The following is a 22,640-nucleotide window of genomic DNA, read 5'->3' on the forward strand; positions in this document are numbered from 1 at the left end:
AAGTAAAGGGTTTTTGTATTTTTTTGCATTTATTAGGGTACTATCTACTACATATACCTGCTATCCTCCGGAGAACTAGAATTCAAAGACATATGGACCTTGCTTGCCTTTAAATTTAAAGAGTTTCAACTTTTTTTCACACCTGAGAAAACAAATATTTCTCCTATATCCTCACTCTCCCCAAAAGATGAAAAGTTCACCAGGGGCTTACAGAACTTTAATAGTCCGGCTATCACTAATGGATATGGAACCCAAGACCTGATGACACTTGGTTGACATTGTACGCATTGTGTAATATGAAAAGAGTGCCGGCTTGGGTATCAGGACACCTGGTTTCTAGTACTTTAGAATTACTCCTTTTGAAGAAGAGGAAATCCCAACTCCTTGATATGACCTGTCGGTCCCTGAATGATCAAGCCCAGTCTGACTGTCATGCTATCTCCCGTGAATCCTACAAAGCAGCAACATTAAGCCATTTTCGGTGTACAGAACAACCTGTGCCCTCCTCGACACCTCCTCCACCTGGACCTTCTTCCCCGGGCTAACCTGGACGCATGTGCGGTGGGAGCCGTGCCCTTCCCCCAGGTGAGACACCTCTCTCCTGTACCCCTCAGCACGCCTTCACATGACACCAGTATCTGTGGAGTGACTGACAAATGCCATGCACGGCCCCAGGCCCCAGGACACAAGGCAATAGACGAGAGAGACGCAGGACTCTCCGGTGGTGGAGCTTCCCGTGCAACAAACTAGAGCGGATGTTAAATCTGGCCTGTCAGTGTCTTCCTCCACCCAAGCAGCAAGATTCTGGGGACAATGACAGCCTAAGTTCCGCAGCCTCAGCACCGCCATCCCAGACAAATATTTAAAGCACTATTAAATAAAACCAAAGTGAAGGTCAAAAAGCCCCAGTGCCTGCAGCAGGTGAGTACCATTTGCTCTTTAAAAGCCCTCTTTTTCTACTGTCGTTGTTTGTTTGTTTGTTTATTGCCTCTTGTCTGTTAGGAGTATAAACCTGAAAATGTCATTCAGGGAAATCTTGCGAGTCCGCTGGAACTGGCTTTATTCTCCTTACTAACCGCAAACACAAGACAGCCCAGTTACTCCCCACGTCTGGTTTCTGTTCGCCACTCTATAACCAACAGCGCGCACTGGACCGAACACCTAAAACACACGATCAGAACACATGCACTTGATGCGTGAATGAACTAATGATGAATACATGAGCGTATACACTGGCTTTGAGGGCCTTATAATTGCTCCTCACTTTAGTTTCTATTTTAAGGAGAATTCAAGCAGATAGCAACACCGCATTTATCAACACTGGACCTGCTGGATGTCTGCCATTGGAACTGCGGGCAGCTTAGGGCCACGTCCAGCATGGAACTACTAAAATACAAGCATAACAATTTGAACTAGTTCAACTAGGGCAGAAAACTAGGTATTTCCCCAATCCTATAATTAAAATGCTTAAATTCTTTTGCTCCAAAGAAAAATTAAACTTGGCTCATTATACAATGAAATAAATTGCCAGCTCCTTGAAGGTATTTGTAAGATGGACAATCTCTACGTTTCTGGCGTAAGTGGGGACATTTATACGTACACGGGGTCCTCAGGCTACTCTGAACTCTCTTCCCCCTAACATGCAAATGAGAATTTCCCACCAGTCACAACACACTCTGAATCTATGCTTCCTGAACAGGTAACATACTCCACACGATCACTTTGCTTCTAATGGTCTCGTTTCAGTGCACAGTCCAACCTGGATAGTCCCTGACACCCGCCTCTCACTCACCCGGACAACAGTGACAACCTGCCATCTGCGGAGGGTGTGATGTCATAGCAGTCTCTCCCAAGTGCTTTACAAGCACCAGCTCTGGAATCCTCACAGCCCTAACTGATTACTACTCTTGTTCCATTTTGCATGTGAGAAAACAAAGTCCAAAAAAACTTAAGACATTTTCCAAGGTCACACAGCAGACAAGGGAGAGAGAGATCAGGCATTCAAACACCAGCTTACCTTAGAATCACGATGCTATTCTGGCTTCCCAAGTTACCCAGATATTATTACTGTTAAAACAATGGACATGATTTGGGCTTTCCAAAGCAAACATGACAGAAAGATTCTTTCTGAAGCTGAGTAACAGTCAACACGACACACTGCCATATTAGAAGATATCCGGCTTGAATTAACCATGCAGGCTGAGCCCCTGGCAGGAAATGGTCCGCTTGATGCTAACTGCCAAATAAAGCCCCAAACCACTGTTTCTCAATGCACAACATTCTAACCATTTAAATTATCTGTGAAGGTCTCTAATGTCCAAAATATATAACCACTTCACACAGGTGTCCCTTCCTCTAAGCTCAGTGTACCAAAGGTTTCTGCACTCAGGCAAGCCGTAGTAACCTGTACTCTGAAGAACACAGGTCAGAAGAAACTTTCTGAAAAACCAAAAATGTATAAAGAATGCAAACATGATTATGAAAGTTATCTGGGCAAACAAAAGCTTCTTTACGCTTCAAAATAATTTTCTAGTCAAACACATTCTAATACTAGACAGTGGAGCAGCTCATAGGTCATAGGTCACTGCATCCCATTCATCTGTGTGCCAGCGCATGGTACAGGGTCTGCGGTCCAACCGGTAGTAAGCTACTGATGATGTGAATACATTAGGGAAATGAAGAGGCAATATTACTAATTGCTGAAAAACCGGTATTAGGAACAACAACAACAACAATAAATCGCCCGTTCTACATGCAGAGTACACGGTGAATACCAACTGCTTGCACTTCTTAGATACGCTGGTCAAACTCATCAGGGAATAAGATTAGCTTTTAAATCCCCACAACAGAAATAACTACATCACTGGGAACTGTATTTGCTGAACCTCAGGCTGATTCTTCTCTAACTAGCCATGTACTAAGAACTATGTTCTGTCACATTTGTCAAAGAGTTATGATAATCTCCACTTAACAGATAAGAAAACAGATTTAGAGCTTAAGGAACCTGGTCAACATGCAAGGAATAAGAATCGAATCTGAGGTTCAAAGCAAGACCTATCCAACACCCATCCTCTTAACCACCATTCTGTTCTACACTGTAAATAATATCCATAGAAAATTCCACTGCGCAAAGGCTCATTAAAAATACGAAAGAAACACTATTCTACTCAAATTAATTAATAGGCACAGTTAACATATTCAAGACAAGACAACGCTTCAATTGTACACAAATGAACGAATGGGCTACTAAGGTATACCTAAGGGTCATTCTGTCTACCTGAGAGAGGCACCAAAGGAAGGACCCATGAACCAAATGCGTGCAGTACTTAGCAGGAAATCTCCTGCAAGGCCTGGGAGTGGTAAGTGATCAAGAGACACAGTCGTGCGGGCATCACTGGCCTCGGTGGAACTGGAGATCACTACCTGGACAAATGGAAGCAGTTTGCAAAGCGAAGGGTCCCAGATCTAGGTAAGGAAGACGAAGCACATTCCCTCCTGCCTCTCCTAGAAAGAGCAACTAGGAAGGCTGGAAAGAGTAACTGCAGAAGCTCTCTGACCACTCTGAAAAGTAAACTGCACCGGGGGATTAGGAAGCAAGACTGGATTTAAACCACGACCAAAATCAGCAGATTTCAATACAATGGAAAGTCTCCTTGCATGATATCCTAAATGGGGAGGGCACACCCCAAACTTATTCAGCATAGGAAGAACCAGAAAAGCGTCAATTCCCGTGGGAGGAGAAAATCAACACAAGCCAATATCAAGAAGGGAACAAATATGACAATCAGCCCAGAGGGACTTTAAAACAACTACTGTACAAATAATTCCACAAACAAGCATACACACAACATACTCGATATCGCAAATTCTTCTTTTCCTTTTCTCTCCTAAACCCACTGGCTCTGGCCCCCACCACTCCACGAACTTCTCCCTCTAAGACTACCAACGACCTCTGCACTGCTCAATCCAATCATTAGAGCCCAGGGCTCGTCCTTTCGACAACTGACAAGAGCTGATCTCCCACTCATGTTCTCGTGATTTTCTTCTTACCCCACCGATGGCTCCCTCCTTCCAGAGTCGCCCAGGGCTCTGTCCTTTCTCCTCTCAGCTATGCTTACCTCCCAGGCAAGCTCATTCAAATGCTGCTTCTATGCTAACAAAGCTAAAACTTGTCCCTCCGGCTCAGCCCGACTGCCTGGCCTTGCGCTGGACTGACCGCTGTTCACTCTGCACCGCAGCCCCACCGCGGCCTGCTCCTGCGCATCACCGAGACGGCAGAGCTACTTCTCCCAAAACCCCTTCCTGCTACAGCTCAGGGCGGCGGGCAGTGAACGCTAATAAGAGGCAACGTGGGCAAAATGAAGAGAAACATCATTCTCTTCAACTCTGCCAGCCCTCCCAGAGGTAGGGATGGATTCTAATTCCCCGTACGACTAATTGTCGAGAATGGCCCGGGTTCTCCTGACCAAACCCTGGCAGGTGTACCCTCTGCTGGGCCTGCTTGTAGGCTCCTTGGGGAAGTGGAGCATCACCGAAGAGAACTCAGTGAAACGTCCGACACCTCCAAGCCCAGGTGCTGACTGGCCCGCCCCCTCCACAAACCTTCCTACACACAGCCTTCTCCGTTCACGACAACGTCCGCCTTCCAGCTGCTGAGGCGAGAAACAACGGACGTCATCCCTGCCGCCTGTCTTCCTCCCACATTCCCCATCCGGTCTTGTCAGCAAGTAATGTTGGTTCTTCCCACAAAAGAGGCCCAGACGCTGTCCCCTCGCCATCATGCTCACCAACACCATCGTGACCGGAGCCACCATCCCTCACCGAAATGACTACAGCACTCCGGAACAGGCCTCCCCGCTCCCAGCCCTGCCACCCTAGCATACACGCTCACCACGGCAGACCGATTCCAAGCCTAGATCAGACGGCATCGCTTCTCTGCTCCAAACCCTAAATGGTCCCTCATCTTACATGGATGACAACAGAGAGTCAGTGAAGGAACGAGGCGAAGGACTGAGCCAACAGGTGTTCCCCACACTGCTAGGCTGTTTGTTCAAGGGGTCAATGGGACTGAAGAAGGGGCCTCTGAGGGCAGTCAGTGTGGAACTGCTGGTGAGAACACTTTTAAAGATATTAAGAAAACCCTGATTTAATACAACCTGGAGTAGAATCTGCTAAGACACATTATAACTGATGACAGTAAAAATATCTGCAGAGCAGAAAAAGGGTTAGCTGGAAAATTTACAATGATGAAAATATAAGTTGCTTAAAGCATTTAAACTATGGTTATTCAGTCTATCATTCATGAGCAGGAGCTTTCTGGAAAGTATTCGAACCCATCATGTGTTACTGAGCCAGTAGCACCAACGGCAACCTCATGAAAATAGCCTGACTTGTCCTACCACACTGCAGTTCAATGGTTTGTGCAAGGCTCTGTTGTGACTTTTCAACCGCAGAGCCAAGACTGAAATCTATTTGAAAAAGACCCCCCCCTTTACTCATCACTATTACCAAACACTGAATTGCTTCGGAAATTAGCTTTTGCTCCTACATGTTAACATTTCTTCATGAGCTCAGCCTAAATTGACAAGGCACAGCAGCGCTCATATGAGGGACTTCGGGCAGTGAAGGCATTTCAGTGGCTGCAAGCATCTTACTCACAAGCAACGTCCGACGCGGCCACACGGCTCCCCCGCCGCCACAAGTTAGAGCAGCGCCTGCTGACTCACTCGGAGGAGCGTGCAACTCCTGACCTCAGGGTGGAGTTCACGCCCCACGCTGGGCATAGCGGCTAATTAAAAATGAAAAAAATTAAAAGTTAAAGAGAGAAGTGGATTTATGTCCCCACACAAACGTGTAGCAGATGTGTTTTGAGCTCAAACTACAGTTCCAGCGGCATTTCTCAAACCTCAATGCAAGTACAATGAAAATTCACGTATCTCAAACCCACTTCACCGAGCAACTGAGGCACTTCCATCAGACCATCCATCGGAGAGAGGAATCTGCGCTGTAATGACGTGCGGAAAGGCAAACATCAAAAAGAATCTAGTGGAATTCTATCGATGTCTGCCAAACGATGAATACACTAAACTGAAATGATATGCTCCCGAACTGGTATCAGTGTGCAAGAGCACCTACGAGTATGCAGACACTGTCAGAGATGACATCTGTAACCTTCCGTGACGATCAGCCCCGAGACTGAACATCTGTCATTGGTTGTGATGATACGGAACACTACCTGTGAGCTCCAATTACAAAACATGTTATCCAACCCTCCCCCGAAAAAAAAATCCATTCTTATTAGACCTGTATTAAAATATATATACATACTCAACTATTATTTGAAATTCTGTCAATAAAAATTTTATAGATATTAGTGTTCTCTCCTGTTATGTAAGTACTTACATAATATCCTTCATTTTGCCTCTTAGTCTGCAAAACCTAAAATATCTACCATCTGCCCCTTCACAAAGAAGCCTGCCGATCCGTTTCAGTCATCTTCCCCAGATCTTCTGACCACAGGTACAGCTAAGGCACATACCACATATCTTTAACTTCTCAGCTGTTTTTTTCTTTTTAACTTAAGTCTGTCATTTTACCTTTATTCCTTATAAATTTTACCTTGTTGATTTTAGCACTTCATTACAACCTGTCGAAGTATTTTCAAATCCTGATTCTAAAAATGAACGGTCTCCCAGCATTAACTCCTGTTCTTTACTCAAATTCTTGATGAAAACATTACGACAGGTGTCAAGTATGACACACTTCTGGAGACATCTTCACTTGGGTGCAGAAATTCTGGTATTTTAGTTTTGTGGCAAATTACACTACATGTGGTTGCAATGTATCTTCTACCTACAAGCAGTAATTTCTTTTCTTTTTTTTTGGAAGATTTTATTTATTTATGTGACAGAGAGAACACAGCAGGCGAGTGGGAGAGGAAGAAGCAGGCTCCCAGCGGAGGAGCCCGATGTGGGACTCGATCCCGGAACGCCGGGATCACACCCTGAGCCGGAGGCAGACGCTTAAGGACTGCGCTACCCAGGCGCCCCAAAAGCAGTAATTTCTTGAACTCCCTAGTAATGACAGGAATAACAATTTACTTTCTAGGCTGTATGCAGGAAAGGATTAAGCTTGCCCCAGGGAAGATTTGGCCATTGCCCAGCTCCTGGGAAGTCACCTCTGAGCCTTTGGAATCCCCTGCCTGATAAGGCGGTCTTTGTTTAGCTGGGGGCCTTCGGCCACACCAGACAGTCCATGCTAACAATTTGATTTCTGGTGGAGCCTTGCGCCACACACGACACCAGTTTGATCTCCAGAGGGACTGGAGACTAAACTCAGCCATGTAGGCAGTGCCTATGGGACAACCCCCAATACATATCCTGGACACCAAGGCTCAGGTGAGCTTCCCTGGTTGGCAGCATCGGGGCTGGGAGAAGTCAGCACACCTGCACTGCGAGAGGACAACTAGAAGCTCATGCTTGGTCTTCCCTGGACTTCGCCCGGTGTGCCTTTCCTTCACTGACTTCTGTCCGCATCCTTGCCCTGTAATAAACCATAACCATGAGGATAATGGCTTCTCGCAGTTCTCTAAGTCCTTCTAGTGAACCACGGAACCTGCAGGTAGTCTTGGGGGCCTCCCAAACTCTAGGTCCTGATGATTTACAACGTCCTTACAGCAACACTACAGCAGTGTTCTTTCAGCACGAGGAGATGCTAGTTTAAAATGCAGGTGACAGGGGCGCCTGGGTGGCACAGCGGTTAAGCGTCTGCCTTCTGCTCAGGGCGTGATCCCAGCATTATGGGATCAAGCCCCACATCAGGCTCCTCTGCTGGGAGTCTGCTACTTCCTCTCCCACTCCCCCTGCTTGTGTTCCCTCTCTCGCTGGCTGTCTCTGTCTCTGTCGAATAAATAAATAAAATCTTTAAAAAACAAATAAACTAAACTAAAATAAAAAATAAATAAAATGCAGGTGACAGGCGTCCACATCAGCAATGATCATCCAACATCTCTGTGGGATAACACCAGGCATTTGCATTAAAAAAAATTTTTTTTTTGAGAAAGAAAAAGCCAGATCACGAGGCGGTGGGGCAGGAAAGGAGACTCCACACTGAGCACAGACCCTGACACAGGGCTGGATCTTATGACCCTGAGATCATGACCTAAGCCCAAAACAAGAGTAGGACGCTTAACTGACTAAGGCACCAGGCCCCCCTGCCTGCATCTCTCATATACTCTCCTTGGTGATTCTTACATACACTACTTTCAGGACCACTGACGTACCCAAAAGCTTCCTGAGGCAGTGACCGTCTTTTTTTTTTTTTTAATTTACTTACTTACTTACTCACTTATATAATCTCTACACACAACGTGGGGCTCAAACTCACAACCCCAAGATTAAGAACCACATGCTCCACCCACTGGGCCAGCTAGGCACCCCAGGACTGTCTTCTTTTTAATGAATCCCCATCAGGACAAGATGCTCAAGAGTCAAGAGTGACTCAGGACAATGCTCTAAATCTGGTAGAGAAGTGAGAACAACTGGCATTATTAGTCTTCTAAAACTTAGACTATATACACGTGTGAGATTTGTTTTGTCATTCCTCAAATATCCAAGACAATGTAGAAATAAATGACTGAATGCAAACCACAAGTTACTTGGATACAGTGTGAACAACGGATTCAACGGTGTCCATTTCTCACCCATTTTTCAATTACATCCATTTTTTTCAATCTCCTGACAGTTAATAGGAAACCTGAGTTTTAGAAGCTGTCTTCATACCCTTCTCATCTACTAAAAAGATCACCCGTGAGCTAAAGGTCAAGACAGCTGAGAGAATCTTGAGAGTTCTCCTCTGTCAGTATCAAGGAGCCATTTACCCAAGGAGCCTTACCCTGTTATTTCTTCCTCTCTACAGTGGGAGCCCCGGACCAGCTGATCCCTAAATTTAGATCAACCTCTAAAACCCTAGACTACCTAAAACAATAAAAATAAAGGAGGCAAACACCCAGTGGAAAAGTTTAGAATTTCCAATGAAATAGTTGAAAGGGCAGACTCAAAGACGAAAATCAAACATCAACTCTTCACCAACCAAATCATCAACCGTCACCCGACAAAAATTAATTCATATGTAGACAACTTGCATTTAAACTAAGTTACTCCTGCTACCTCTTTTATCAAGTCAATTCCTTAGGACACAACTAATGTATTTTTCCCAAAGCAGAAAGCAAAGCTTTTTTTTGCCATGACACAGCCAAGGAGACGCCAAACTTTTTACCTACACTGGAATCACAATTATCCCCAGCCTGAAATCTTAAGGGTGATATTTTAAACAGCCTAGGGGTTTTCACTTCTAACGTCTACACCACCACTGAATTCCATCATTTCTTAGATCTTTGCCATTCATGACACTTGGCCCTTAATGGAGGTCACAGTCCTGTCAACAGGAAAAGGGAAACTTTCTCAGACATAAACCCATTTCCAAACGCTCCCCTCTAAGCCTCAACTTCTATAGGGCAGCCATATATCACCAAAAACAGCAAATCTCTGCACGGACTGCTATAATCTAGAGTCTGTAATTCCTAAATTACATATAACGCTAATGTCAAACACGAACCAATCCAGTTTAGACTCCAGGACACCACATTCATCTGCCTGGTGCGAACATAAACCACCAGCTGCCCAGTTCCTCCTGCATCTGTTCACGGAAGAGCTAACTGTAACAGGACGAGTTAGGTACTGTCTTACAACTATTAACTATCAACGCACTTCTGAGCGGACAGAAAAACTACACTCCTTTTTGGAACTAACACAGCCAACTAAAAGTGACACTGGTCCATCTCTCAGAGCCATGGGACTGTTAAGATATTCCTAATAGTTTATAAACTTTAGCTTCATCTCATGTACAACAGCATGTTGAAACATCCATGCCAACGAGAGTCCCAAACTCTCCTGGCTGGCCTTCTATGTACAAAAACCGGGCCTTGTTTTGTCTCTCGGAGGCCAGGGGAGACATCTGCACTGCTGCCTGGTAGACCTCGGTTGGTACAGTTGGGCTCAGGTGACAGCTTCATGGGCCTGTGTTTTATGTAGCGGTCTGGGATGTATGACACTTACAGTAACAGTCCTGTGATTTGGATGCTTAGCTTTCCCTTACAGCCTCACACCCGGGCAGAGTGTCAGACATCCACAGTCCAATAACAAGGAGTGCCCCCGCCTTGGGCTGGGCTCACTTTTGATAATGGGACGAAAGCCCAAGCATCCTACCCCAGGAAAACAGCTCATGTGCATACACACAATTCTGCGTACCGCTTCTGGGGTTCATGGACCTAGGAGAGAGCATTTCCTCCTTAAGCAACAAACAGTCTGATCAGTAAGCACTTAAAAACAAAAAGATCTTCATGGACTTTTCACCAAGGGAGAAATCTGGGAGCCATCCTGGAATTGCTCTGGACACCCCCTCTCTCAGCCCTGGCTCTTCATTTCCCAGGTCAGAGCCTGGAGACTGGCTGAGAAACAGGCTTCAAATCACCCTCTCTCCAGTTCCTCAGTCACGCCCTTAATTAAGGCCTTCTTCACTTGTGTGTACAACGTAATTGTAGAATTAAAAGGACACAGGCTGTTAGATTGGACCATCTGAACTTTGCCCATCACTTTACTAGCTGGGCGACAGACACCGGGCAGCCATTCCCTTAATGACAAAGGCTTGGCTCCTCTCCCTTCTGAAGCGCATGACTGCAACACCTCCTTGACCGACCCTTGTACTAGTTAACCACCCGCTTGCCATAGGAATCTGCTCCCGTCAGAATCAACCACACGCTGCTCTGATCTTGTCAATAGTATCAACCCTACCTCCTTCTCGACCCAACCCTTTCTGTACTCCTAAACACTAGTAAAAACATCCAGTCTCACAGACCCCAGCCTCTCCCACCTCTGCACCGTTAGAGCGGGCATGTCCTCCACGAGGCCCTGCCTGCTTCCCACCTTCCACTCTCTTTCTACAGATCCCTGCAGACAGCCAGACCTGAAGAGGTCACGGCATCTGGTCCACAGCCAGTTTCTGTATGGTTCTGGGCTAATCAAGGTTTTTACCCTTTTAAAGGTTGTTTAAAAAAAAAAAAAGGCAGCTATGTGACAGGCCCTATGTGGCCTACAAAGCCTGAAATGTTTACTATCTGACCTTTAACAGAGAAAGTTTGCTGACCTCTGAGCGTGACCGTGACGGGGACATGCCCTCCAGGTCCTCAGAGCACTCTGCTCTGGCACTATCACTGTAGGCATCACACTGCACGCTGACTGCCTCACTCCCCTCCTGTCTGTGCCCCCGGGGGCTGACACTACACCAGGCACAAGACAGGTATTTAATACTGTTGACGCCTCAACAACTGGGTCCACGTATACACAGATTTTTTTTGATACATGCCGCATAGTAAATGTAGTTTCTCATAATTTTCTCAACATCCTCTTTTCTCTAACTTACCTTTTTATAATACAGTATATGATACACATACAAAATATGTGCTAACTGCCGATTCTCAACTATGGGGAAGGGTCCGGCGGCCCGCACTGTTCAGGGGTCAACTGTCCTGGCACTTTACATGTGTACACCATCCCACATAGTAACTGCACGCAGAGCTTCAAAGATCACAGATACTAGAGTTTATATAGACAGTATCAGAAGTCACGTGACTAAAGGCAACGCACCAGTATTTGTACCTCAACCTCCTGTTTCCTAGTTAAGATGCTCTTTCTACTAAAAAGACCTGCGTCTCTACACAAACTATGATACCTAGACATCTTTGATTACTAATACCTGAGACTTTAGCTAAGGGTAAAATTTAATTTTTGACTCGCTATTTAATTTTGATAATTTTTAAATTACTGCTACTTTTTGTAAATTAAAGAAAAAAGAAAGAAACAGACACCCTAAGGAAGCACTAGGCAGGTATTTGTAAATTAAATATCAGTACTTAGTGGTTTTCTACTCAGTGCACCACAGCCTCCCATGATCCCACCTATACCGGTCTGAGAACCCACACCACCTTAGAGACAGGCTCCATGATACGCCTGTCAAAGAGGCTCAATCCTCTGTCTAGCTGTTCCTGCTCTAGGCGGACTTTGGAAAAAGTCAAGAGTCCGGCCAGCACTGTGTAAGAGAACGCTCCATGACGATGAAAATGTCCCATCTCTGCACTGTCCGAGGTGGTAGCCACTAGCCACACCTGCATACTGAGCACCCAAACTGGGGCTAGTGTGACTGTCAAACAGAACTTTTCATTTTATTTAATTTTAATTTAAAGAGCCACACACAGCTAGCAACGACTACAGGAGACACAGATCCAAGTCTAGACTCCAAACACTGCAGTGAAATAAAACACACTTTTCCCTGTATCCTTAACTACAGGCTATGTTATCTGGCCCAATCATTCCCCTGAAAAAGACTAAAAAAGATGGACAGAATACTTTAAAATCTTAAAATCAACCAGAAACTGACAAGACAATAAGGAAAGAACAGGCCAAAATTAAAGTGAAATCAGGAACCCAAAGAGATGAACAAGCACAGAAACCACCTCTGCCCTGCAGTCATTTGCCAATTCTGAAAATTTTCAACTTTCATTTTTACAACCATTCAGGGAAAGAGGAGTAAGAATCAAAAGCTGGGTCCCTTAGGGTGTTTAACCAAAAACACTACCTCCAGAAGCAGGGCCCTAAAGGCTACAGAGCTCAAGATAAAAGAAACCAGAGGTGAGTCACCTCTCCAGTAAAATCACAGCACTGGGCGGTCCAAAATACCTCAAGCCTTAAACCTGCTTTAAACTGGTTGAAGCAAAAAAGAAAAAAAAAAAAAAAAAAAAGCTCTCAGAAGGAGCTATATCTTCATTCTATGCCTCAATAGACTCCTACAAATAATCAGAACTAAGTTAAGAATCCTACAAATAATATCCTACACCATAAATAAAAATGAATCACAGACCTAAATGTAAACCTGAAACTTTTCTAGAGGGGGATGGAGGGAAATAAAGGAGAAAACCTTTGTGACCTAGGATTAGGCAACAACTTCTTAACTACGACACTGAAAAAGCACAGTCCAGGGGTACCTGGGAGACTCAGTCAGTTAAGTGTCTGCCTTGGGCTCAGGTCATGATCTCAGGGTGCTGGGATTGAGTCCCAAAGGCAGCAGGCTCCCTGCTCAGCGGGGAGTCCGCTGCTCCCTCTCCCTCGGCCCCTCCCCCATCCCGCTCTCTCTCCCTACCTCGAATAAATAAATAAAATCTTTAAAAGAGAGAGAGAGAATGCAAAAACAAACCATAGCATGAGAGAAAAGCACAGCACACATCTGACAAAGACTTGTATCCAGAATATATAAAGAACCCACCAATAAGAAAAAAAATTTAATAGGCAAAAGATTTGAACACCAAAAGATACACAGGTGGCAAAACCACAAAGAAAAACCATTACACACCTATCGGAATGGCTGAAAAGCTAAAAGACTAACCATACCAAATGTTGCCCCAACGATCCAGCGTGACTGGAACTCTCACACAAAGCTGGGAGGAATGTGAAATGGTTCAGCCATTCCAGGACAGAGTTTGACACTTTCTCAAAAAGCCAACATAGGCCTACCACAGGATCCAGCCATTACAGTGCTAGACCCAACCATTTCCAGGAAAAACAAAAGCCGATGGTCACATGAAGACTTGAGCAAAATTATTCAAAGGCTTTATTTGTAATAACTCAAACCAAGAAACGACTCTCCACACACTGATCACGTTCGACGTCATCCCAAGCAACAGCAGGAAGAAATTCCTTGCAAGTCAGCAAGGGATTCTAAAACAGATACAGATCTGCAAAGGGTCAAGGAGGGCCAAGGTATGCTTAAAAAGGAACCAAGTGGGAAGAGTTCCACAATAAGACCTGTTATAAAACTAAAATAATTGAATCAACTTAAACTGGGCAGTACCAGTGGAATTCAAGAAAGTCCAAAACAGATGCACATACACACGGACCTTTCATTTCCAAGAAAAGGGGCACTGCAGAGCGCTGGGGGAAAGATGCTCTTTTCAATGAACGGTGTTCGGACAACTAGCCTGTCCACAGGTTAATGAAGCTGGATTCCTTCTTCAGATTATGCACCAAAACCAATTCTGAGAGAATTACAAAGTAAAGGTTAAAAGCAAAAGTATAAAAGCATTTAGAGAATAAATGAGGAACTAGTTCATGACCTCAGGGCAGGGAAAGACACAAAAAGCTTACAAAGGAAAAGACTGACAAATGGCACTAATTAAACTTAAGAACTTCTATTCATAAAAAAAAAAAAAAACACACAAAAACCACTGAGTCAGTGAAACTACATATGACAAAGTGGGAAGAGACAGCAGCAAAATACATAACCAACAAAGAATGTGTGTTCTGAATATATATAGTCTACAAATCAATTTAAAAATAACCTAATAGAAAAATATGGGCACTTCGAAAAACAGTGCATCCGAATGGCCAGTAAATGTATAAAAAGATGTGCAACCTCATTGTAACCAGGAAAAGGCTATTTAAAACCACAAGGCAGCAACACAGCAGAAACCACCAGAAGGGGCGGGGCGGGGCGACTGACACAAGACCAGAGCAGGGCTGAAGCAGTCATTAGAGAGAAGACTGGGGGGCGGCTGGAGCCTCCCAGCACAGCGGGGAGCAACAGGAGACTCCCTCACTGAGAGGTGCTCCAGGCCAAGCGCTCTGATGTACATTTAGTGGGGTCACAGTCTATAACTGACTATAAACTAGAACTTTAACTTCACTTGACCAATGTAAGGAGAAAGAAACTGTTTCAGATCACTTTTTCCCACCAGCTCATTCCTTTTATTTTCTCCATCACAGGGCTACACCACTGACTCAGTCTGATGGGGGCCAGAAGAGGTACGTGGAAACATCCTTTGTACTTCGCGTCCACATTATGGTAACCTAAGTCCACCCGTCTGTCCCTAATTCTCTTCTCTACCTTAGTAACAACTTCATGTACTTCAAGATCACAAGGCCCCCTCAGCAGGAGCACAGACTCTTCTTCAATCATTAAACCAATGACTGAGGGCCAACCCACTATAGGAGGAGGAGGAAGCTGTGAAGGACCCACAGATCCGTACAGGATAATACAGAGTCCCTGTCCCTGAGCTCACAATATTCTATTTGCCTTCAGGTGCGTCCAACTCTGCATAAGACATAGTAGAAAGTAAGCATATCACCAATTCCATCTTTGAACACTAACTTTTATCTAGCTCTGATCTTAGGGAAAAAATAAAGGACAAAGGCAAAACAATACATATTAAATTTAGATATGACTTTAATGCTAGGCATAGAATCAATTCACACAATACTGTTTTAGTAGTCACCCCAAGACTTGGAAATCATCCTGACTCTAATATAAGCAAGCCAATCTTTCAACACCAAAACAAAACCACCAGGGAACACGTGCCTTGAGCACCCACATATACACACTTTCCTGCTATCTGCCAAAAACCACAAGTCCAGGGGCCATACAAATTGCTATTTCAATGCAAAATCATTTATTTAAAATCCAAACCAAGATTCAAAAGAATTTAATGACCTCAGCATAAAACATTCAAAATCCCTAAACAAAATTAGTTGTGAGGTCTTCCCAAGACTCTAGAAAACCTGAAAAACATACTGAAAAAGAGTCCTGAAGTGAAGGCAATCTCACTAGCAAATCTAAGTGGTCAGAAGCCAAACACATGCCTCTGCCATTTACGACTGATTTTTTGCCTGCTACGACTTGCATTTCTCTTAAAACACTCTCAAGTAGTGGTTGACAGACATTAGCATGCAACAGAAGCTCCTGGACAGCATGTTCAAACAGACTGCGGGCCCCACCCCCCGAGTCTGATTCAGGAGGTCAGAGGTGGGGCACGAGCACAGGCATTTCTAACCCGGCCAAGTGATGGTGATGCAGTTGTACTTTGAGAACCACTGCAAACAACCAGTTTACTGGTTTACTGTGGTGTGCGCACGCACGTGTTTCCCTTCGCAATAAGCAAGACCAAGGGGAACTTGCTGAGGAAGAACAAACTCTTTTTTTTACCCAAATACTGACTTTTCTTGCCTGAGTGAAGGTAAGTGACCTGTTGCTCAAAACGTTTACTCTGAACAACAACGTAAAAGACTCTCTAAGCAGATCATCGGAAGGCCGGTGTGTCATGGAACTGGCATTACAGTGTTAGGAAGATGGATTTTTTTTTAAGATTTTATTTATTTATTTGACAGAGAGAGACAGCCAGCGAGAGAGGTAACACAAGCAGGGGAAGTGGGAGAGGAAGAAGCAGGCTGCCAGCGGAGCAGGGAGCCCGATGTGGGGCTCGATCCCAGGACCTTGGGATCATGCCCTGAGCCGAAGGCAGATGCTTCACAACTGAGCCACCCAGGCGCCCCTGGGAAGATGCATTTTTAAAAATGGTTTCAGGGCATAATGTAAAACCCTTGTAAAGTACATGATGAATCCAACTGATTAGTAAAAGATACATTAGAGCTTCTAGACCAGTCATCAAGGATCTTTTATAAATCCCAACTTCCTAGGTCTTCAGAATATAGAATGAGTCCTAACGAACACATGACCAATTCCTACAAAATTAATTTCTAGAAAAAAACATTTGAAAACCATAAAGGGACAGAGAAATGCCTTTTTCCCGCAGCTCAAGTTTCATGATATTTATAATCTAAAATAAAGCAGACAAAGATAGAAACAGATAATCCAAGTTCTCCCTGGTATCAAGTCCTACCTGGTTTGTAAGTAAGGTTCTTTACCAAGGCAAACAAAAAACAGTGGACTGCTGACTGATGCAGGAACAGTTCTCCAACAACGAATGAGCCTGGGTTCTTTCATTCAATAAATATTGTGTCAGACACTGGGGATGCCATAGTGTGTAAAACAAAGTTTCTGCCCTCGTGTTGCTTAAATTCTATAAAAAGACACACAATGCACTACAAATATGGAATGTATAAAACCACGTCAGCTCTTTCTTCAGTCCATCAAAGACAAACACATGGTGCTTTGGTCACAAGTAGACCCAACAAGCACCTACCGTTCACAGCACAATCCAAAGCACCAGATGGCAGGACTTTTAAGATAGAAAATGGAGGCAGAAAGGAGATCCTAGGCACAGACAGCCCATAGATACAACTTTTTAGGTTCTTCTGAGCCTTGGTTTTGGTCCACTGGCCCTAAATAAAGGAGGACAGAGTACGTCAAGTCTTAAAAGCACGATGGAAAATTCTAAATCGGCGAGAACGAGCACATTCACTTCAGAAACATTTATAGAGCAGCAATGTGTTAGAGATTATAAATTCTAGGATTTACTACAAGGGGATGAAACCTGCATGAGAAATTTACAATTTACTTTTCCCTCACATTACACCTTGCTTCCCACAAAACTATATTCATAAACACTGACACCCCCCCCAAAAAAAGTCACCAATGAAAAAACTCTGTAACAATGTAGAGGTTACTAAAGCACAACCTTGAACAAATAAGCGTCAATCACTGCACTATGCATTATATATTTGTATTTAACTGATTTTAAATTAACTTAAAACAAACAATTTTGGTATGTTCATTAAAATGTTTACCTACACCATGTTGGCCAGATCACAGCTTCATGATATGAAAGCGTCAGATTCAAACAGAAAATATAATTATTTCAACTCTCCCAGACACGGTACTTACACCTGCATGCTACTCACTCCCCCTTCGGAAGGCTGGGTTCAGATCTGTGAGACTACTGCTGCTCTAGTCCTGTCTGGTCCTAGAAGCTGCACAGAGAGTTCAGCAGGCCCAGCCAACAAGGACCTACCCCTTGTGGGCCAAGAGGCCCACGGCAAGCTCCTCGAACTCCAAACTTCCAGTGTCTCCTCTGCAAAAATGAGGATAGCAATAGCACATTCAATGGTTCTCAGGAGGAATAAAGGAGAAAAAGCATGAAAGCAATCACCTCAGGTCTGGCACGTGTCATCTCCCAGATTTAATTCATCGGTAAAAAGGTAGTGACACCTACCAACAACACACAATACCCCACACGTAGCAGTAACATTACATCTCCTCCCCTATCAGTGGATAACATTCACATGTATGACTTTGGTCATTTTTCTTGTTCTGAAAAATGAGTTTACAGTAAATGCCAATGTATATCAATAAGATCTAGGCAGAATTTGTTTCGTTCAATACAAAGCTTGCAAGGAAAGACCTTCATGTCCTGACAAATAAGTAAACTCTGTGACGATGCTACTTGTTCCCTTCTCGGAGGCTTTCAACTGCTAAAAAGTGGCAATAGTGCCACCCAGCCAAAAACATCTATTTCATACTTTCCTCTAAAAACCACTTCATTAGTGTTTATGCAAATCAGACCATAATTAACGGCATTTGCTAAAAATCTCACCTATCCTGAAAGTTGAATTACATATGCCTATCTGAATTTTATTTCCATGATAGAGCCTAGCAAAAAAAAACAATACAACTGTTACAGACAGGAAGAGAGGGGGTTCTTCTGGCACTTTATAATCAGAAACACATTTATGTAGTTCTGAATGGTAAGATTTGGCACCATTCCTAGAAATTAATGCCACAAAGTGGCATTTCATTTCTCCTACACTAGGTTGCCTTTTGGTAGTCATGAAATGGAAGAGAGAAAAAAAAAAAACCTTGCACAAATATTAGCAGAGAGAAAAAGCCATCAACGGTTTAAATAATCCACTACGAAACATGGTTTTCAGAAGAGACATAAAAAAACAACTACTTAAGGCAGCTGGCTGAGGCACTGAAACACAGGTACACCCAAACAGGAGCTGGAACCGCGCTCATCCTCTTCCACCGAGGATCCTTCTAAGGACAGAGATGCGACTTCAGATTTGAATGCTTACTGCACTCACAAACTTCCTGGAATTTACTACTATTCACTCAAATAAGGTCATTTACTTTGCCCAAGTTTTTAGAATTTGCATTTTAAATAATTTCTATAGGCATCAGTAAAAATTCCCAAAGACCCCCACAGCAATATTTTGCTAATTATTTAAGGGATTTTAGTAAGGACATACAGTAACGAAATAAGTTCTTAAGCTCGAGCTTTAAGACAAAATAAACTACTACAGAAACTAAACTTTACTGGTTTACAAGCCAAAAAAAACCCCTCATTTCACAAACGATAGAATTTTTAATTATATTGAAATTTAAAACAAGATTTTAGCCGAAAACTGTCTAAACTGAAAATGTTTACTTTCAAAAGTTAAAGACTTACATATTAAGACTTTGACTCTCATCTTTCCTGTGTTACCCTTGAGACAAGTATTTTCTCAAAATTAAGACACTTAAAAATACAGGAAAAAAGGTTTCCATAAAATCTTTAGAGATAGAGAAGTAGCAACTCAAAACTAACATCCAAAAAAGAAGAGTCATGTTCAAAATGACTCTTTACTACACGATAGAACATATACAGTACACAGAAGACACTATAATTTTTCCTGCGGGAACTAATCAGCATTTTTTTAAGGGGATAGCTTTAACAATACCATTGTTATTTAGACAATTTCTCAAACTTCCCAGCGAGAAAAGTTATGTGACTTGCTGAAGAACCCAATTTTAAGAATTGGGATGTCAAGTTCTCTAATTTCCAACAATGGGCATGGAGTGCTAGAGAAACGATGTTAGTGAGAAATGTTCTAATGATCTGCACTGTGGCTCCTAACTTCTGGTTTCACCGGACACTTCCACCCCATCGCACTCATGGAGCTTCACTCCTAATCACGACTCACCTTCAGCGGACCGCCGGCCTGAAAAGAGGCTGAAGTCCTCTCTCCTGTAGGGCTCTGCCCCAGGACTCTTGGCCCCAAACCTTAAACACTAAGTTCTGGATTCAATGTCTTTATTTATCCAAGGACTTGCTTCTTGATGCATCATAACCTCTGAACAATGCGTAGGTCCTTTTATTCAGTGTATATACTCAAGTCTTAGGTTGATTGTGGGATCCTTTAAAAGACAGCAATGGGTTTTAAACAATCTTTCCCCAGTTTTCATTATTAAATCAGAGTATATGATAATCACCGGAAAGATATTACTTAAAGAATGTGTAACATGGGATCTTGCTGCTTCGACAACATTTAGCACACAAATGTATTCAAGACACGAGTGGTAGGCTCATTCAGTGTTTCACCTCCAAGGACAGCCACAAAGAGAAAACAATGTACTCATAAAGACACCGGAACGCAAACTTTCTTCAGAAGTTTCATGTGTTTAAATATTGCAGGATGTTAAAAATTATCTCCAAAGCACAATGGCATGAAAAAATCACCTACATTGGATCTCAACAAAAATAAGGTGAATGCTAATTTGCAATGTATCTTTCCATCACTTCATCCACCTTTCAGGTTTTCAAGAGATGAGACAACTGACCAGAGTTCACACATTTCCAAGAGAAGACTGCTTCCATTATGAGTTTTACAAATAAAATATTAAGAGTGAGGCTCTGGTATTTCATTTCAAATAGTAATGGCCTATTTTTCCAACCACGAAAATGTTGACATTCTACCTAAGAATCCCAGCGTTGGTCGTCTTATGTACAGATCCCCAAATCCTTACACCGCCTTCAGCTTGAATGTATTTCAACCAGTTCCCATAATTACTACATTACTATTATCTTAGTCTCACTGCCAAAAACCCAGCTGCAGGCTAACCATGCAAGAATGAGACACTGTTGAAATGACTAAAAAAATTTTTTTACCCTTACTGCATTAAGCTAAATCCTGCAATTAAATAAAACCAAGTAACACACACACCCCTCCTCCTCCTCCTGAGAAAAGAAAGGAAAGGAGAGAGAAAGAAACAACAAGTCCTTCTTCCACCTAAGCCAGAAGCAGAGCTGGGGGCTGGGTTGGGAAGAGGTAAACTTGGAGGCACAATGAATCAACGAGGTCTCCAGGCCTTTCGCCCCAAAAACCACAGGGCCACAGCAAGTTGAGCGCCAGCTGCGGGGAAAGAGCTGGCCCGGATCCGGGTTCGAGGCTCGCCCTTCCCTGCCGCAGGGCCAGTGAGTCCCCATATCGGGTCAGGGCTCTTCTCCCCCCTCCAGGTCCCCAAGGATTTCCCTCTTCCTCCTCCTTTCTCTCTCCCCCCTTTTGTCTTTGAGGCAATTGGCCAGCTCCCAAGGAGGCCGGCTGGCCTCCCAAAGCCCCCGGCCTCCCTGTGCGCTCCGGCCTCCAGCCCCTCCGTCTCTCCGAGACCCCCGAATCCACCAACTTCCCCATCTTTCACGAACCCCCCCAGGCCTTCTCATGTCCCCCAAACCTCCCCGTTTACCCGAGCCCCCGGCCTCCCCTCGTCCCCTGGCCTGCCGGAGCACGCCGACCTCCCCACAAGTCCGTCCTCCACCCATAGCCGTTCTCCCAGAACACGCCCCCTCGTCCCCCTTCCCTGGCCTCTCCTGTCCCCCCGGCGGCCTCCCCACATCCCCGTCCTCCCGGAAACCCCCAGTCCGTCCCACATCTCCCGACCCGCCCACGCCCCGATCCTCCCCAGAGTGCCGCCCTCCCCGGGCCCCTCCCTCGTCCTCCCCACTTCTCCGGCCTCCCCACATCCTCGGCCTCCCAAGCGGCGCGCGGGAGGGGTCCGTCTCCGCCTCATCCGCGGCGCGGACCGGCTGGTTAGCCCCGCTCGGCCCTCCGCCCGCGGGCCGCGGCCCTGCCAACCCCCAGCACCAGGAGCCGGCCCACCCGCCCGCTTCCCGGCCCCCGCCCCCTCCCCGTACTCACATGTACCGCGCGGGGCGCCGGGAGGCGAGGGCAGACCACTGCGAGGCGGCGCCGCGAACCGACGGGCGGCGCTCCCTCCAACGCCTCACGCCGCGGGCGCACAGCGCTCCCGGCGGCGGCGGCGGCGGTCCCGGCGGCGGCGGCGGTCGCGGCGGCGGCGGAGGCGGCGGCGGCGCCGGCTGCGGCGGCGGCAGTAGCAGCAGCAGCAGCGGCGGGCTTGCGCCCTCTGGCCGTGCTGCGTAGGCGAGGGCCGCGCATGCGCGGCGACCGGCTGAGGAGCGCTTCACCGCCCCGGCGCGCGCCCGGCCGCGTCCCCGCGCCGAGCTTCCGCCCCCCCCCACCCCCCCTCCGGAGGACCGGGCATGCGCCCGGTGGCCCGCGCATGCCCTGCACAACACGGGGCTCCGGTCCCGAGACCGCGCCGGACAGTCGCGCGGGGCATTCAGGACGGCAATGGACTGAGCGAGCCTGTGGTGGCCGGGTCTGGGGAAGCCTCGGCGGAGGCCGGGAGGCGCGGCCCGCCGAGCTGAGGTCCCGGAGGTCCCACTGGCGGCACTCTGGGCCGGCGGGGCTGGACCGACCTCGGGGAAGCCCTCCCACCCGCTGCCCTGCCCCCCACAGCCCGGACGCGGCCCCTTTGCAGGGCCTCCCTAGCCCGCCGCCCTGCAGCCCAGCCCCAGGGCCGGAACCCGCAGGGTCGCGCCCCGCAGTGGGCCGGGGCCTGGCCCGAGTCCTCGCGCGTGTCTTCGCCAGGCTTCCTGCCCACCCCGAGGAGTTAGGTGTCCCGGGCCCTTCTGCACACAGGAGAGTGAGGCTCAGGGATGTGTTCCGTGGCATCACAGCTAA

The 22,640-nt window shown here is 45.7% G+C and overlaps 1 protein-coding gene across 1 annotated transcript in view; it reads right to left on the reverse strand.

Moving 5' to 3' along the window:
* The window catches only part of LOC125282215 (focal adhesion kinase 1-like), a 60,170-nt gene extending 53,975 nt beyond the window's left edge, over positions 1–6,195 (reverse strand). The window contains exon 1 of the mRNA XM_057312998.1: positions 5,659–6,195. The gene's annotated coding sequence lies outside the window, so the exon portion shown is untranslated. The remainder of the gene's footprint in view (positions 1–5,658) is intronic.
* Positions 6,196–22,640: the final 16,445 nt, after the last annotated feature.

Source organism: Ursus arctos, unplaced genomic scaffold, assembly GCF_023065955.2.
Source record: "Ursus arctos isolate Adak ecotype North America unplaced genomic scaffold, UrsArc2.0 scaffold_16, whole genome shotgun sequence".
NCBI classification, from domain to species: Eukaryota; Metazoa; Chordata; class Mammalia; order Carnivora; family Ursidae; genus Ursus; species Ursus arctos.